Source organism: Carlito syrichta, unplaced genomic scaffold (genome assembly GCF_000164805.1).
Source record: "Carlito syrichta isolate Samal-C Ts95f unplaced genomic scaffold, Tarsius_syrichta-2.0.1 Scaffold304596, whole genome shotgun sequence".
NCBI classification, from domain to species: domain Eukaryota; kingdom Metazoa; phylum Chordata; class Mammalia; order Primates; family Tarsiidae; genus Carlito; species Carlito syrichta.
In genome coordinates this window covers 1,763-19,833 of record NW_007248692.1, presented here as the reverse complement: position 1 = coordinate 19,833, position 18,071 = coordinate 1,763, and the positions used below count along the sequence as shown (strand labels likewise).

The window sequence follows — 18,071 nt, the reverse complement described above, 5'->3', positions numbered from 1 at the left end:
ATGGAGATGGCTTCTGCATACTGCCCCTTGCTGAGACAGCACAAAAGAGAAAAAATCAGGACATTCACTTGGAAGCTTGATGGACAGATTGCAGGGTACATAGCAGAGATGAGGAACAGCCACATGGAATCAGTTAGCTGATCCTACAGCACACGCCTGAAACCACTTTATCTGAGGCCACCTTGCCTGAAAATACCTCACCTGAAGCCATGTCTCTGGAAGCCACCTCGCAGAAAGCCATGTACCTAGAAACCACCACACAGAAAACCATGTATCCAGAAGCCATCTGGCAGGAAGCTACCTCACCTGAGGCCACTTCATCAGAAGGCATGTCTCCAGAAGCCATGTCAGCAGAGGCCATCTCACCTGTAGAATGGTCTATCCCATGATATAAAGCTATACACCCAGCTACTCTAGTGACAAAGTCAGAAAGCAAAGTAGACATTGAGTCCTGTATTTTCTTGAAAATAGTTTCAGGCTGTGTTGTACATTTTATAATGGACTTTATTTGGTATAAGAGAGTTCATGTTGCCTCTCTGGCAGTCATATCTCCACAATCCACCTCACATAAAGCCTCCTAGACGGGAGCTGTGTCTGTAGAAGACACCTCTCCTGCAGCATTCTCTCCATTATAACATATTGTGCTTTTCTCAAAAAAGAAAGTGATGTCTTCTTCAAATATTGAGAGGTTGTTTTCAGTCAGGAACTCTACAAGAGCAACCTGTAACACAAAAAGACAAACGCTATAAAATACAAATGACATAACATAAAATATAACTATGTCAACTGAAGAGGGGTGCTCTCTTCAGTTGACATAGTTATGAATCATATTTCATATATGAATCTCGGAGCTAACAGAAACATGACATTCATAATTCTGAGAAAAATTCAGAGTTGTTATACAAATATAGAAAATTTTTTTGTAAGAAACCACTATAATACTTTCAATAGCATTGGAACATAAATAGTAAAATATTTATCAACTAAAGTTATAAATTGAAGCCCACATGAATAACTATAATTTTTTTATATCAATGGACACATTTTAAAAAGTAGTATAATTTTGATATAACCCACATAGATACTTGAGATGACTATATGAATCCCTCCAGTTACAATGTATAAAGCACCCAGTAGGCAAAAACTTGTGAAATTCACTTCTTAAGTGAAGTATCTTAAACTTAGGAAGCAGAGAATCTCTGTGGGTCTTTTGTGAAGAAAGGAAGGAGCTGAAAAATGGCAGTAAAATCCCATGCATTGGGGAGAGCCTGGTCTCAGGAATACTCTCTGGATGAGCTTGGCAAAATGATGTGATTGTGCTGGAGATACTGTAGCTCTGGTAGAAGATTGTGGAGTCATTTAAACTCACTCAGTTAGCAGAGATGAAGCGTGGCAAGCATTTCTGGGGATGCCAATTGTCACAATGGACAAAGAAAGGTTATCTATGTGGTGCCAGGGGTGCTCACATGACCTCAACCACCTGTGAAGTGTCAGTTATGACCAAATAGAGGGCCATGGTCACCACTGCCATGGTTCAGCTGAGGAAACTGTGGCTTGGAATGTTTGTGTGCCATTGGTGTAACCACATCCTTCAATGGGGAGACCAAAAGTTGAATTCCATGGCTCATGCTCCAAAGCCCAGGTCCTTTCTATCTTATCACACTACTTCTTATCTCAATATGCTTTAGACAATCTAGTGTGCTACTGCCTAAATGGGAAAGGAGAAGTGACTCACTGCTCCCCATTTCCTGCTTAACAACCTTCATTCTCATTACCAACCACCCTTCCCAGGACAGGATAAATGACTCTGCCACTCCAGAAGTGTAATTGATGTGTACACCTTTAAAAAATGCTTCCTCAGAATTAACATCCTGAAATTTCCTATTTAATGTGGGGATTCTTCTCCCTAGGATGTAAAAATAAGAGATCTCATTACCTGTTTTGTAAGCTTTTTTTCTATTTCAGAGCTGCAGGAAGTAGGTGGCCCAAGAATGCTGGGGGCAATGCAAACTGCTAGGTTGTACGCAGTCATCTGATTGAAGACTTTTGTTTGATGTACAGTACTCCTATCAGGCATCTCAGGAGTAGAGCCTTGCTTTTTGGAAGCTGGTCAAAGAGTCTATATAAAGTAAAATGCAATCCTAAAGCAAGTAATTTTACTGAGCAAGTTGCAAATACAGAGAATGCAAACAACAGAGTACTTTTTACGTATACCATGTACACAATGCAATTAATATACAAAACAATAAATAAATATGTCTTAAACTATTTCCCTGAAACCAGTGCAAAGTGTTTAACACGGAAGGAAATTGTTATTATCAAATAGAACATTAAAATACCCTGTAACATTTTAGAATGTGTTAAAAAAGTTATTAATGATATTGATGATATTGAAGTTATCATTTGAAAGGGCTCACTTCCTTTTTAATGTAGCAATATATGAATGCTGCCTCTTGAAAAAGTGAAAATCATACCAATAGATTGGTCCTCCATTTTTTTTTCTTGGACCAATCGGTTTCATCTCCTATCAATGGCATATATTCAGAATGTGTACAATGGTCAAGAATTTCATATTAATAAAATGAAGAGAAAAAATTGAATTTAATGACCATACTAAGGCATATATCTATTTTTAAACTGGCCTCCATGTGTGACCAAATGAGACCCTTTGGCATTGGTCATTATTTCAGTCAATAGTGCTATAAAATATAGGCTAATTTGTTTTAAATTTAGGATGGTTACATTTTTTAGCTATGACCAAAGTAATTATTGCATCATTACCTCTGGATTGCAGTTGTTTTCTCCTCCTTGTCCCGCTGATCAATCACATCAAGCCATTTATCATGGACTTTTGTCGGAAATATATTTCCTGGGATGTTGCGAATAAAATCCTTTCAGGGATTAAAAAACATACTCTTATTGTCAATATATACCAGATAAAAACATTTCATTAGGAAATTTACTTTAGGTTCTCTGTTCTTCGTAGCTTCCCAAACTGCGACCTACAAAGTGCTTGACTCCAAGGTTTCCTGACTTGCACACTCAGAAGCAAGTGCTTGGGTTTTCTCCAACTTCAACTAAAAGAAAAAAGCAGAGTCTAGGCAGTGGTGGGAATGAAGATAAAGTCTTCTTCTAGGGTCTGAAACTTCTTTTTTATGTACATTTTAGCAAAATAGTACAAATTGACAAGGTCTACTGATAAATCATGCTCAAACCTATTACTTTTTGCAATGAAAAAAAAAGTGTACATTTTGTTTGTTTACTGAGACACAGTGCCTTTAATTTCTAGCAGGAAAACTTGGGAAACAATGGAACTACATGCACTTTGTGAGGGAAGACTGAGTCATCTGATTTGGGCTGTGTATGCTTTTTGGGAGAAAGCTCTCACAATAGGTTAACTTGTCGTTTCTTTGAACTGTATACAACTTCAACACTTTGAAATTAATACCTTGCTGTATATATATCCATACCCGCAATGAGTAACTACATGTTACTACTTATAACCCCTGGGTTGAAACATATACATTCTCCTCAAAAGAAAGCCTAATCCAAATTTAGACACATCACAACTTCAGGCCTCTGCATATCATTGCTAGAGGCATATTGCAAATGTAAAATTCCTAAGTGGTGGTCTGAAAAATGTGTCACTTTGCATGACTGATGAACAAGATTTAATATCATAAAATCTGGTCTATTAGGATTGATGAAGCTTCCTGTGTATGTGTGTGTGTGTGTGTGTATGTGTCTGTGCATGCATGCAAGAATGAGGGAAAGTTGTCACATCACCTTTCTAGCTACAATGGCACACCATTGTTTCCATTGGTGTCACTAAACAGTTAAAAACTTAATAGTAACTAGTTCAGGAATTGCCTGTAGGCCACGATCATATAATCCAGTAAGTGTTCACAGTCTCCTGATTGAGCTGTTAGGCATGGTCTGGAGTACTAGGATAGAAATGTACAGGCAATAACAGAGTCTCTGTCCTCTTATACCTTCCTGGAATATGACGTCACTTGTGGTCACGTCCTATACCTGCTCATGGTAGTTCTAGCTGTACATTGCTTCCTATGAAGTGGTCCCTATGTGTGCGGAAGGAGGAAGCACTCCAGCTCTCGTAGACTCAGGGGGTCTTGCAGGGACCAGGTTTGGGAACATCTTTGTCTGATGTTTTTATTTGCACACCTAAGTTTGTATCACTATGGTCCAAGCAGAGTAGTGGTCTACTGTCAGCCATTACTAAAATGTTGCTATTTATCATATGAATGAACATTAATGGGGGATAAGGAAAAACCAAGTGTCACTGAGATTCTAAGATAATTCTCCCCAGTTTCCTGGACTCTAGGCTACAGATTCCTTTTTGGGACTGGGTGTAAAGCCAGAACTTGACCCAAGCAGAATATACCAATGGGTACTTTCTGTTGGACCACTACTTACAGACAACTCAAATGCAAATTCCATGTAGTCCAGATAACATATTCATTTCTGGTTTAGGCCAACTCTCCAGTTTTTGGCATGGGATTATCAAGGTCAATATTGTAAACTCTACAGACCAGTAACTCCAAGGCTTCCTGGAAAATTAAATCTACTGGATGCGTGTAACTTACAAAGGGCAACACCCAACTTTTTATTTGCAAACACAGTGCATAACACTATTGCCTGAGCATAGTAGTGGTCCACTATTAGCCATTACTAAATGTTGCCTGTCTTCATACGGCTGAACACTAATTGGGTATAAGGAAAGACCAAGCACCACTGAGATTCTAAGATAACTTTAAGAACGTCTTTGGGTCATTACAACAATATCATATTTTGGTTCAGAGCTGTTAACAAGCACCAATATCGAATGGACAAAATTCTCTGTGGTCTTATTTGCCTTTGTTCAAATATATCTGGACAATTGTGATTTCTTTGTATTAGTTCAAAACTTCAATTGGGATTGATCTGAATAAATCAATTGCATTTTCAGAATTTCAAACTAATGTTGGCTGCCGCATCCCTTTTAAAAGTCAGGTATCTAAGAGGCTTATGGCAGGAGCAGGTTACTGTGTTAACTAGAACTGGGTGGTGGAATAAGCCACAGAAATCTTAAACAAAGGAACCCCAATGTCGTAAAGGTGAAACACCAATGCTGGAGTCATTCCTATACCACTTTTAAAGTAAGGACATTAAGAGACTAGGGAAGGAATGATGATGAAATGAATGGAACCGTTGGTCACCCCTATGAGTGGTTTTTGGTTCATCGTAAGGCAAATATTTACTTACTATAGTACACGTCAATAACTATTTTCAAAGTTTAATAAGAATTTGGAGATGCTGTCCTCATGAGGAGGCAGTGGGACATCAACAAATGTAGGATACTTAATTTGGTAAACATTCTGTATGTGTATCTTAAAATGTATTTTATTATTATTACTAATTATTATTATTGTGCATAGAATGTTCAGGAGTGAAGATAGATAGGGTGGTATGTGATGACAAAGGAAAGTCTACCTGACGTACGGGGTTTCCATTTGTTTCCCCGAAAGCCAGGTTTATTGAGAGGACAGAAAAGCTCACAGAGTGGGAAGGGACCCGAGGGGGTGTCCTCATTTGGGACTTTTTAACAACCAAGGGAAACAATTTCCTTACATTTTGACTTTGTACTGTGTTTTTAGCTTCTTTGATTCTGAATCTATTATGCCTATAATTACTGTACTATACCAATCCTGCAGCATCAGCGTTATGCCCTGTGTAGATGATGCTAGAACTCTACCTACCTTTAAGACAGATGCCACCACAAGAGCAGACTCATTGTCCAAGTCCACTACAGCTCCAGAATTCAGCTTATCCTTGAGAACTCTACATGACTTCAGAGTGGCAGATTTTCCAAAGATGCCCTTTGTGAGTGGCCATTTTGATTCACAAATGAAAGCATATCCTGCAAGGAAGAAAAAGGAAGAAAAGTACATGGCACTTCCTATTCACAAGCCTGGAGGACAAGCTTGCCCCAGTTTTGAACAAGAGAGCTGCAGTATGTGGGTTAAAATGCCAGAGCTAAAGAATGGAATCATTTTACATTCACTGGCATCGCTGTATTTTCTCATCATTGATCCATTCCATATGCATACACATATGCATTCTAAATCAGATTTTCCTTTCCCATGAATTTACACTTTGAAATGATGCTTCTCTGTGTTAAGGAATCTGTTGAGGCGACCTCTCCCACTTCCAATCCTTCTCTGATTAATCTCCAATATGGATTCTCTTCCCCAAGTATGGAGATCATTTCACTATGCTCATTTTCCACTTATTTCCTCCCTTGTAAGGGATTATATGCCCCCCTTCCTACTTCCTGATTCTCTATGTTCTATGAAAACTAGGCTGAAGACCTATCTCCTCCCTGAAGTCTTCTCTGATTACGTTTTTCTTCTCAGCAGTGTTTTGTGTGTTTTTGCTTCTGCTTCATCTTCATGCCCTCTGTTTGTAGTGTGACAAGACAGTAAGTGTTATAGTCAGGGAGCTCAGGAATTTTTATCTACTGTGTGGCTTATTTGCTGCATTACTTTGGGCACACTATACAACTTTGTTAAAACTTTTTTAAGAATGAATTTGTGGAGTAGAGATAACGATAATCTGCCATCCCCTAAAAATGTTGGGAAAGATGCAAGGTCTGGGGTAATGTCCAGCATGTACCTGAAATTATACATTCCTTCACAGTGGACATAAAATTCCCTATAGCTAGTATAGTGCTTGGTGAGATATGAGACACTTAATGTTACCATTGACAATTTTGTGCAGTCACTTGAAATAACACAGGCCAAACTCTGAGGCTTTAATTTAATAGAGTCTGTTAAGATAAAAAGGTATGCCCAAAGATAAATTTTTATGTTTAATACTTGAAATAAAAATCAAATACATGTGAGATATTTTGAACTGTAAGCTTGAGTAGTCTCATAACAACATGTAAGCAAAGGAGACTCGACACTTGTGTAGAGTTCAAGGAAGAAGCTGACGGGAGAATGTGAGGGGAGGTGATTCACAGAGATTCATGCACTCAGAGCCTATTCTGATTCATGCGAGGAAGAACATGGGTGTGTTTGCTGAAATCAGTATTTTTCCCTCTTGTGTTTCTTTTATGATCTTGCAATACCTAAGTCAGATTTTCATTACTCAAAATAACATTGACAAATCTCTGCCAAACTAGGGGTTGTCTAATGATTTCTCCATTTATGAGTGCAATATGAACGAGACCACTCCACCCTTCCAAGTATGATCTCATTAAGAGGGCTACGGAAGATCAGAATGAGACATACTAGAATAGGGGTTGGCAGGTTGTCACAAATGTCACTGAGAGGAACACCAAAGAGCTGTTTTGGCTTTGAGGCTGGTGGAGTCTCTTCACTCTGAACGCTGAGATGCCCAGTGCCCAGTTTATCATCGACCATCTTCTTGCCACTGTTGGACTGCTGAACAAAGGCCCAGTTCATCATGGGCCATCTCCTCTTAACCACCTTCTGATCTGATTCTGTAAAAAGTGAGATTATTAAATGTAGTCGTTGAATTGACTTAACTTTCTTTCTACTTCAGTAAGTCTCCTGCAAACGAAGGAGTTCTCCTCCGAGAGCACATTCAAAGTCCAATTTGATCATAAGTTCCACAAAGGTACCCAATTAACATACTCAGCTATGTAGTACTGTGTGGTAAAAGTGAAAGTACTTTTCCACAAATAATACCCACAAAAACATATATACAAAAGGACAACCACTTGGAGAGGATTAATATGCATGACAAAGTCCATAAGACACATGAACTAACTTACGTGATTAGACATGTGAACACATATTTGCATCTTTGAAAGTTTTTAATTGGAGCTTCATATGTAGGGAACTTACTGTATTTTCATTTTACAGTATGTTTGTTGCAATGGCCAGAAAAGAGAGAATCTGAATCACGTGTTGTGCAGAATTACCCATATTATGTCATTAGCTAATTGTATTCTTGTAGTATTAATATGTTCTTCCGGCCCATATTCAGTCAGTTGAAGTAAAACCTACAGACTTGGACAGACATATATCCCATTCTTCCAGAAGAAACTCTTCCTCAACAATGTTGTGCTTAACATCTAGCTGTACAAGTTTACTGATGCTAAGAATGATAGTGGATTCAAGTGTCATATACCATTTTTAGAGCTAAAGGTACTCAAATGTGGTGGTGCACCAGTTATTACAGGTATTCAGGAGACTGAGGTGAGGGGACCCAAAGATACCAGAAGATCAGAAATGCAATAAGTTGAATCTAACAGAGTTTAGTAATTATTCAATTTTATAGTAAGTCTCCTGACACTCAGTTTTCCTGTTTGTCTTTTTGGAGTGCCCAAACATGATCAGCTCTCTTCCATCAAAGGGACTTTCAGAATATAGCCCACCTGCCCTCACTTTTTAGTCAATCTTGGGCTCTTTCCTCCTGAAGGCTGCAGCTATCAGGCAGCTTCATGGATGACTTGACTCACTGTCTCCAGTCAGTCCTTGGTTGTAATAGGAAGATCCCAGGTGTGTTCATTCCCTGTGACTCAGATGTGATTTTTAACTGTGCAACAGCCTTGTCAAAGAAATGCTAAAGAAGAGCTTTTCAAATAAAAATTAATTATCTATAAAAATCTGAGTTCAAAGTTTCTACTGCTCTGCTATGAGTATTTGAATATTTCCTTTAATAATAACCTACTTATATCAAATTCTGAAAAAGTCAATAGAGGAACTGAGTTGGGGAAAGATAAACAGGTGAGCAATTTCTAACAAAGGATTCTTAAACTACTCATCTACTTGGCTTCTCTGAGATGTTGAGTGCATCACTAAGTACACTCACATGGGGCAATGCTCATTGTGCTGGATCAGATGACAAGACGGGCTCCTTGTGCTCCTTAGTTGAACAAGTTACTCAAAACACTGAAGTTCTCTTTGCTCCACTCTAACATGAATGATGGTATGTACACCTCACTTAGGTGAGTAACATAATGTACTACTCACCAAAAAGAATTGTTTACAGCAGTCCTGGTAACTAACTCAGATGGCCTTGTGCAGCCTAGACATCACTATCCTCCCCACAAAACAGATACCACCCCTAATACAGGTGAGATAGGATTTGAACTGTAATCTTGAGTAGTCTCAGGTAACCAGGTAAGCAAAGAGGACTTCACACTTGTGAAGAGTTCAAAGAAGAAGCTAAAGAGAGAATGTGAGGGGAGGTGAAGCCACAGGTATTCATCCACACAGTAGATGTGAGCAAGTGTATGTGAGTCTTTGCTGAAACCAGTCAGAGTATTTCTCCCTCTTGTGTTTGTCTTATGATCCTGTAATACCTCAATCAGATTTTCATTCTTTGAAATAACATTGACAAATCTCTGCCAAACTAGGGGTTGTCTAATGGTTTCTCCATTTAGGGGAGAGATTTGTATGAGACCACTCAACCCCCTAGAGTTCTCTCTCCTTAAGAGGGCTATGGAAGACCAAAATGAGACCTACTAGAACAGAGGTTGGTAGGTTGTCATTTTCACAGGTATCACTAAGAGGGACACCAAAGAGCTGTACTGGCTTTGGGGCCTGTGAAGCCTCTTCACTCTGAAGGCTGAGACTCCCAGTGAAAAAAGGCACAGGTCGTCATCGACCATATCTCCTTGATTCTGTAAAAAGTGAGATTATAATGTAGTCATTGAATTGACTTAACTTTATTTCCACTTCAATAAGCTTCCTGCAAATAATGAGTTCTCTTCTGAGAGCACATTGTAATTCCAATTTGTTCATAAGTCCAACAAAGTTAGCCTAGGTACTCAAATAATATAATTGGCTATATGGTCCCGTACAGTAAAAATTATAGTACTTTTCACACAAATAATACATCAAGAAAACAAACATACAGAAGCACAACAACTTGGAGAGGATTAATATGCACTACAATGTACATCAGACATGTGAACTAAGTCATGTGCTTGGATATGTAAACAAATATTTGTATCTTTTAAAGTTTGCAACTTGAAGCTTCATATGTAGGGCACTTACTGTATTTCCTTTTTACAGTACATTTGTTGCAATGCCAAGAAGAGACAGAAACTGAATCACCTGCTGTGTAGAATTGCCCACATTATGACATTGACTAATTGCATCCTATTATTAATGTGTTCTTCTCACCCATATCCTGAAGGCTGAAGTTAAACCTACAGGCTTGGACAGACGTATATTCCACTTTTCAGCAGAAATCCATCCTCAACAGTGTTATCTACCACCTGTTGCATTCTATCATGAGGTACTTAACATCTAGCTGTACAAGTCTCCCAATTCTAAGAATGATAGTGGGTTCTGGTGTCATATACCATTTGCAGAGCTAAAAATATTAAATGTTCAGCACTGCACATCAGTAATTCCAGGTATTCAGGAGGTTGAGGTGAGGGGACCCATTGAGACCAGGAGATCAGGACTGCAGTAAGCTAAATCAAACAGAGTTTATTAATTATTCAATATCATAGTAAGTTCCTGCCATTAGGATTTTCTGTTTGTTTTCTGGAGTGCCCAACCATGGTTAGCTCTCTCCCATCAAAGCAGTCTTCAGAATACAGACCACCTTGCCTCACTTTTCAGTCAACCTCGGGCTCCTTCCTTCCAGAGGCTGCAGCTCTCAGGCAGTTCCATGGATGACTTGACTCCACTGTCTCCAGTAAGTCCTGGGTTGTATGGTAAGATACCAGGTGTGTTTGTTCCCTGTGACACACTGTCAAGCTACCCAGATTTGATAAATTTTTAACTATGCAACAGCCTTGCCAAAGGAAGGCAAAAGAAGAGCTTTTGGAGGAAAAATTAATCATCAATAAAGAATTTGAGGTCAAAGTTTCTACTGCTCTGCTATGAGTATTTGAATATTTCCTTTAATAATCTTCTTATTCCAAATCTTGAAAAAGTCAGTTGAGGAGTTTAGTTTCAGAAAGATAAACAGGTGAGCAATATTTAACCAAGGATTTTTAAACTACTATCCACTTGGTATCTCTAAGATGTTGAGTGCATCACCAAGAACACTCACATAGGACCAATGCTCATTGTGCTGGAACAGATGACAAGAAGGGCTCCTGGTTCTCTTTAGTTAGACAAGTTACTCAAAACTCTTTGAGCTTCACTTTCTTCCACTCTAACATGAATGATGCTGCCGACACCTCATTGAAGTGAGTGATATAATGTACTACTCAGCAAAAAGAAATGTTCATTCCAGTATTGTTAAAGTAATTATCCCTCACTTAGGGGGCCTAAGGCAGTCTACACATCAGTCTCCTCCCCTCAAAACAGGTCCCACACCTATCCCTCACTTGATTTAGCAGCCTTCAGAAGTATGCACTCATACTAACATTTTTTAAATGGAGATAAGGAGATAAGGAAGAAAGCAAACACATTCTTAAAACCAGCAGAATATTCTGTATGCCAGCATGTCCAAGTGTGCCATATAGTGCACGTCAAGAGATAGGTTAAGAAACTATACATTGCCTGGTGTCCCTACTCTTAACAAGATTTTGCTTCTAACCTGTCCAAATCTATTCAATTATCTAGCTTCAATAGGAGAATATCATTAAGAAGAAAAGTCTGTCCCATGATATAAGCTATATACTCAGCTACTCTAATACAAAGTCAGAGAGCAAAGTCAACACTGAGTCCTGTGCTTTCTTAAAAATAGTTTCAGGTTTAGCTGCACATTTTCTAATGTACATTATATGGTATAAGGCTTCATGTTGCTTTTCTAAACAATGAAATGTTATTATAAATAATATGGGGTGATTTAGCAAACTACCTTTATTGAAATTACCCTTTTGAAAACAACCTGGAAATGATCGCCTGACGCTACATGGCCTGAAGACATCTGACCTGAGGCCGTGACTCTGGAAGCCAACTCACTGTAAGCCATGAACCCAGAAGCAACCTCACTGGAAACCGTGTATCCAGAAGCCACCTGGCAGGAAGCCACCTTGCCTGAGGCCACTTCATTGGAAGCCATGACTCCAGAAGCCACATCAGCAGAGGGCACCTCTCCTGTAGCCTTCTCTCCAATACAAATCACTGACCTCATCTCAAACAGGAACGTGATGTCTTCTCCTACATTGGAGAGGCAGTTTTCAATCATGAGTTGGACCTGAGAAAAATGTAAGACAAAAGAATAAATATGGGGTGCTCTCTCCAGTTGGCATTGTTATAAATCATATGTCATATATGAATCTTGGGTCTAACAGAAACATGACACTCATAATTCAGAGAAAATTCAGAGTTGCTATGCAAATAAATGAAGAGTTTTGTAAGAAACCACTATAATACTTCCAAGAGTATTTGGAACATAAATACTAAAATGCCTACCAGACTAAAGTTATAATTCGTAGCCCACTTTAGTAGCTAAAATTTCTTTATATCAATGAACACATCTTTAAAAATAGTACAATTTTCACATAACCCACATAGGATGCTTGAGATTAACTGAATATGCTCCAGTTACAATGTGTGAAATACATTTCACCAATAGGTGAAAACCTGTAAAGTTCAATTCTTAAGTGAAGTATGTTAAACTTGGGAAGCAGAGAATCTCTGTGGGTCGTCTGTGAAGAAAGGGGGTGTCTGCAAAGAAAACGTCTGCCTCCTTAACTGCCAAAAAGTCCCTTGCATAGGGGAGGTCCTGGCCTCAAGAGGGCTCCCTGGATGGCTCCCTGAAGAGAAAAATGGAACTTAATGACAATACCAAGGAAAATATCTATTTTAAAACTAGCCACCAAATGTGATGAAATGTGACCCTTTGGCATTGGTCATTATTTCAGTCAATAACGCTATAAAACACAGGCTGATTTGTTTTTGAATAGGATGCTTACATTTTTGAGCTATGACCCAAGTAATTATTGCATAATTACCTCTGGATTGCAGTTGTTTTCTCCTCCTTGTCCCTCTGATCAATCACACCAGGCCATTTACCAGGGATACTGGTCAGAAGTGTGCTTCTTGGGATATTGCACAAGAGATCCTTTCATGGAATAAAAAACATATTTTTTGTAAATATATACTGGAGAAAAATATTGCATTGCAAAATTTACTTTAGATTCCCTGTCCTTCATAGTCACCCAAACTGTGACCTACACAGAGCTGGACTACAAGGCTTACTGACTTGCACACCCAGAAGCAAGTGCTTAGATTTTCTCCAACTCTAACTAGAAGCATAAAAGGAGAGTCTGGGCAATGGTGGGAATGAAGATAAAGTCTTCTCCTAGAGTCTGAAACGTCTTCTTTATGGACATTTTAGCAAAATAGCACAAACTGACAAGGTCTGCTGATAAATCATACTTAAAAGTACACATTTTGCTTGTTTTTGAGACACAGTGCTTTTGATTTCTAGCAATGAAACTTTCTAAACAAAGGAACTAAATGCTTAGGTGCACAAATGGCAATGGAGCACTGGGCTCTCTGCTTGGTCTGTGTGTGCTTGTTGGGAGAAAGCTCTTACAACAGCTTTGAACTTAATAAGTTGTTGAATATATACTCAGACCCACAATGAATAACCATATGTTACTCCTAATAACCCCTGGTTTGGAACATAACATCCTCCACAAAAGGAAGCCTAATGCAAATTTAGACATATGGCAAATTCAGGCCTCTGAGTATCAGTGTTAGAGTCAGGCAAATGTAAAATTCCTAAGTTGTGGCCTGGAAAATGTGTCACTTTCCATGACTGATGAACAAGTCTTAATATCTTAATATTTGGTATGTTATAATTGATGGTGTGTGTGTGTGTGTGTGTGTGTGTGTGTGTGTGTGTCTGTGCACGAATGCAAGAATGAGGGAAATTGTCACATCAACTTTCTAGCCACAAAGGCACATCATGCTTCCACTTGAGTCACTAAACAACCAAAAACTTTATAGTAACTCGTTCAGGAATGGCCTGTAGGCCATGATCATGATTATTATCCAGTAGGTGTTCATACAGTCTCATGATTGAGCCAGTAGGCATGGTCTGGAGTAGTAGGATTGAGGAGTGCAGGTCATGAACAGAGCCTCAGGCCTCTTGTACCCTTCAGGAACATGACCTCTACTATGGTCATGTTCTATACCCACTCATGGAAATTCACGTTGTTCACTGCTTCCTATGGAGTGGTCCCTATGTGTGCAGAAAGAAGCACTCCGCTCTGGTTGACTCAGGAGGTCTTGCAGGGGCCATGGTTTGGCACCATCTTTGCATACCTAGTGTGTATCATATGGTCCAAGCATAGTAGTGGTGCACTGGCAGCTATTACTGAAATGTTGCTATTTATCATATCTCTGAACATTAATGGGGGATAAGGAAAGACCAATTGTCACTGAGTCTAAGATAATTCTCTCTAGTTTTCTAAACCCTGGGTACAGATTCTTTTGGTGGGGCTGGATAATAAAACCAGAACATGACCCAAGCAGAGTATGCCAATAGGTATTTTCTATTTGGTGTCTGCTTACAGACAGTTCAATGGCAAACTCAATGTGGTCCAAATCACATATTCATTTCTGGTTTACACCCACTCTCTAGATATTTGGCATAGGATTATCAAGGCCAGAATTGTAAACTATGCAAATGGATATCTCCAAGTCTTGCTGGAAAATTCAATCTACTGGATGTGTGCATCTTAAAAAGGACAACACCCAACTTCTCACTTGCATACCCAGTGCAAATCATTATGGCCAGAGCATAGTAGTGTTCCACTAGAAGTCATTAATGAAATGTTGCTATTTTTCATATTCTGAACATAAATAGGACATAAAAAAAAACCCCAAGTGTCACTTTGATAGTGATACCTTTTAAAAGATAATTTAAAGAACTTCTTTGGGTCATTACAACCTTCCCATATTTTGGTTCAGAGCTGTTAACAAGCACCAACATAGAATGGATCAAACTCTCTGTTCTCCTATTTGCCTTTGTTTAAATACACCTGGATAATTGTGATTTCTCTGTATCAGTTCAAAACTTCAATTGTGATTGATCTGTATAAATCAATCGCACTTTCAGAATTTCAAACTAATGTTGGCTGCTGCACCCCTTTTCAAAGTCAGGTGTCTAAAGGCTTGTGGTAGGAGCTAGTTACTCTGTTAACTACACACTTGGTGGTGGGTTAAGTTTCACAAGTCTTAAACAAGGAACCCCAGTGTCCTAAAGGTGAAACACCAATGATGGAGTCATTCCTACAGCACTTTTGAAGTAAGGACATTAAGAGACGGGGGAAGGAATAAGGCGGAAATGAATGGAGCTGTTGGTGGCCCCTTTGAGTGACTTTTGATTCTCTACTCACTATGTGCTGGTCTATAACTATTTTCAAATGTTTAGTAAGAATTTTCTTTTGTTGCTGCTGTCTCGTTAGGAGGTGGTGGCACATCAACAAATGCAGGATACTTGATGTGGTAAACACTCTGTATGTGTATCTTAATATGTATTTTCTTAATATTATTCTTGTGCGTAGACTGTTCAGGAGTGCATATGGAGAAGGTGGTATGTGCTGACAAAGGAAAGACTAACTTATGGCATTTTTAACAATGAAGGAAAACAATTTCTATACATTTTGACATTGTGATTGTTTTTCAGCTTCTCAGATTGTGAATCTATTATGCTTATAATAACTATAATATACCAATCATGGAGCATCAGAGTTATGCCATGTATGTATGATGATAGAACTCTACCTACCTTTAAGACAGATGTTTCCTCAAGAAGAGATTCATTGTCCAAGGCCACTACAGCTTCAGAATTTTGTTTATCCTTGTGAGTTCTGTGTGATCTTATAATGGCCGATTTTCCAAAGAAACCCTTGGTGAGTGGCCCGTTTCGACTCACAAGCGGAAGCATATCCTGTGGGGAAGAAAGGGAAGAAAAGCACATGGCGCTTCCTATTCACGAGCCTGAAGGAAAAACTTGCTTCAGTTCTGAACGTGGGAGCTCTAGTACATGTATCATTATGCCAGAGCTAAAGAATGGAATCATTTTACATTTATTGGCATAGCTACATTTTCCCCTCATTGATCCAATCTATATTCATACACTTATGCATTCTAAATCAGATTTTCCATTCCCACTAATTTACTCTTTGAAATGACACTTTTCTGTGTCAAGGAATCTGTTGAGGCAGATTATCCTGCTGATTATTCCCAAATATGGATTCTCTTCCCTAAGTCTAGAGAACTTTTCACCATGCTCATTTTCCACCACTTGTCTCTTCCCCTGTATGTGACAAAATGTCCCATTCCTGCTTCTTGATTTCATAGGTTCTATGAAAACTAGGTTGAAGACCTATCTCCTTCCTGAAGTCTTCTCTGATTATATTTTTTTTCTTGGCAGTTTTTTCTTTGCTTTTGCCCCATTCTGTATGCCCTCTGCTTGTAATGTGACAAGATAATAAGCCGTATAACCAGAGAACTCAGAGATTGGTATTTAGCACGTAGCTTATTTGCCGTGTGATCTTAGGGCACAATATACAACTTTATTCAAGCTTTTTAAAAAAAGAATTTGTGAATTAGGGACAATGATAATCACAGCCACCGCCTAAATTTTTTGGGAAAGAAGCAAGGTCTGTGGTCGTATCTAGCATGTGCCTGAAATGATACTTTCCTTCACATCAGGTATAAAATTCCCTATATCTAGTATAGTGTTTGACGAGATATGAGACACTCAATGTTACCACTGATTATTTAGTGCATTCACTTGAAATAACACAGGCCAATCTCTGAGGCTTTAATTTGATACAGCCTGTTAATATAAGAGGGTGAATATATGCCAAGATAAATTTCTAGGCTAAAATACTTCAAATATACATAAAACACACGTGAGATACTTTGAACCGTAAGCATCAGTAGTCTCAAGTCAATGTGTCGGCAAAGGAGATTCGGCACTTGTGTGGAGCTCAAGGAAGAAGCCCAAGGGAGAATGTGGGGGGAGGGGAAGCCACAGAGACTCATCACACAGAGGCTGTTCTGATTCCTGTGTTGTCCTTGCCAACTCTTCACTCGACATCGTCCTCCATGACACCTATTATGTAGTAGCACACTTTCACTATGTCCTGTCCATAGGTGCAGTCTTTGCAATTATAGGAGGCTTTGTCCACTGATTCCCCTTATTTTCAGGATTTACCCTTCATTCAACATGAGCCAAAATCCATTTCGCAATTATATTTATAGGAGTAAATCTAACCTTTTTTCCTCAACATTTCCTCGGACTATCTGGCATACCCCGTCGATACTCAGACTACCCAGATGCATACACTATATGAAACACCATTTCTTCCATAGGCTCATTTATCTCTCTAACCGCAGTTATACTAATAGTCTTTATAATTTGAGAAGCCTTCGCTTCAAAGCGAGAGGTATTAGCAGTTGAACTACCTGCCACAAACCTTGAATGACTTCACGGCTGCCCCCCACCTTATCACACATTTGAAGAACCTACCTACGTAAAAGCGTAATCTATTACAAGAAAGGAAGGAATTGAACCCTCTAAAAATTGGTTTCAAGCCAACTCCATAACCATTATGTCTTTCTTCATGATAAAGTACTAGTAAAACTATTACATAACTTTGTCAAAGTTAAATTACAGGTTAAACTCCTGTGTATTTTTATGACACATCCTCTCCAGCTGGGCTTCCAAGATGCTACCTCCCCTATTATAGAAGAATTACTTCACTTTCATGATCATACCCTAATAATCGTTTTTCTAATTAGCTCATTAGTACTCTACATCATCACTCTAATACTAACAACCAAACTAACCCACACAAGCACAATAGATGCTCAAGAAGTAGAAACAGTGTGGACCATTCTACCCGCTATTATCCTTATCTTAATCGCTCTCCCTTCCCTACGAATCCTCTACATAATAGACGAAATCAATAACCCACTTTTAACTGTCAAAACCATAGGACATCAATGATATTGAAGTTATGAATATACAGACTATGAAGATCTAAATTTTGACTCCTATATAGTCCCTACAACAGACCTCAAACCAGGAGAACTTCGATTACTAGAAGTTGATAACCGCGTAGTTCTACCCATAGAAGTACCGATTCGAATATTAATCTC

The 18,071-nt window shown here is 38.8% G+C and overlaps 1 long non-coding RNA gene across 2 annotated transcripts; it reads right to left on the bottom strand.

Moving 5' to 3' along the window:
* Window positions 1-486: 486 nt before the first annotated feature.
* LOC103262678 lies at window positions 487-7,515 on the bottom strand. Of its 2 annotated transcripts, none has more exons than XR_504451.1 (5): window positions 7,293-7,515; window positions 5,757-5,917; window positions 2,782-3,077; window positions 1,937-2,119; window positions 487-721 (listed from the first exon to the last, which is right to left on the bottom strand). It is a non-coding gene; the product is annotated as an uncharacterized LOC103262678 (long non-coding RNA). The 2 variants fall into 2 exon arrangements; XR_504450.1 differs by having other exon boundaries at window positions 2,782-2,891.
* Between the last annotated feature and the right edge of the window lie 10,556 nt (window positions 7,516-18,071).